Below are 1,259 nucleotides of genomic sequence, written 5' to 3'. Positions count from 1 at the left end.
TGCCCTATGGGTTAATGAGAGTTTTATAAACCTCATAATTTTGTTTCCGATACTTGATAACCATTTTGGTTTTCGTTGTAGTTTTCACTTTTTTGTTAGGAACGAGGGGAAATACAAAGGAGAAAAGAGGGATGAGCAGAGGTAAACGAATGTTGGTGGAACTGGAAGAAATGTGCACGGAAGAGAGCTCAAATTTGGTTGTTCTTTCCTAGTTTTGGTTTCCTGCATTCTTCGTCGTTTCCCCTTCCATCCTCATCCACGATTCAAATGACCACGTCCACGTTCACATTCCAGTTTGAACCCCAATTCCGATTCAAATGACCACAACCGTGCGAGAAACCAGAAAGTTGTGAACCAGAAGTATTATCCTTAACATTTGGACAAGCAGATTTCTGAGTCATCATAGCAGTGAACATAGAAGCAGTGTCAGGATCAATTTCTTCTTCAAGTAATAAATCTTTCACCTCAATAAGAGCGATACAAATTGGTCTTGCACGAATGTAAGATTGGAAGAAGTTATATTCAATAGCCAACCCTTTTAAAATTAATGACGATGACCGTGTCTTGATCGGAAATTGTTTCACCAACAGCAGCAAGTTGTTGTCTCAAAGCTCGAACACGCTTCCAGCACACATCATTGGAGTCAGTGCCTTTCTGCATTGCACACAAATTATTCTTCAGGTGCCATAGACATGCTTAGATATTCTACCTTCTTAATGCCGCTATGTTTCTTCAATGTTTCGCGTTATGCATTTGGAACGACTGTTGGTTTTATGGAATCACAGATTAAAAGCCTTGTGAAGATTTTCCCGGAAGTGGAACCGGAGGTAAGACGTGATGATGAAGCAGATTGTAAGGTTGCCGAGGAGGCTAATCAAGACTTGTTGGAGTGGTTCTAAAACCATGTTAAGTGAATGGTATCGTCATCACTGTGAAGCGTTTTATCGTCACTGAAGGACGAGATTAATTTGAACCTTATCATATCAACTACATTCTATTTACTATGAATCAGAAGAATGCCTGCACTTTTATGGTACCAATATTTGTATGTAAAATTTGTTGCTTGGAAGAGTAGAGGTTTGACAACAATGTGGTGCTTTTAGGTTGCCATTTGGTGAGTGGTATAAATCATGCTAATATGTTTGATCAAGTTGATTAGTGCATCATAAAAAATAAAAAATAAAATCTTTTGTATTCTAAATTGAACGGAACTACACATCAAGCGGTTTTCTCTCTCTAATACAGTCATTTTTGGATAG

The sequence above is a fragment of the Malus sylvestris genome, chromosome 16 (assembly GCF_916048215.2).
Source record: "Malus sylvestris chromosome 16, drMalSylv7.2, whole genome shotgun sequence".
Classification (NCBI taxonomy): domain Eukaryota; kingdom Viridiplantae; phylum Streptophyta; class Magnoliopsida; order Rosales; family Rosaceae; genus Malus; species Malus sylvestris.
Note: the sequence above shows the minus strand (reverse complement) of the source record.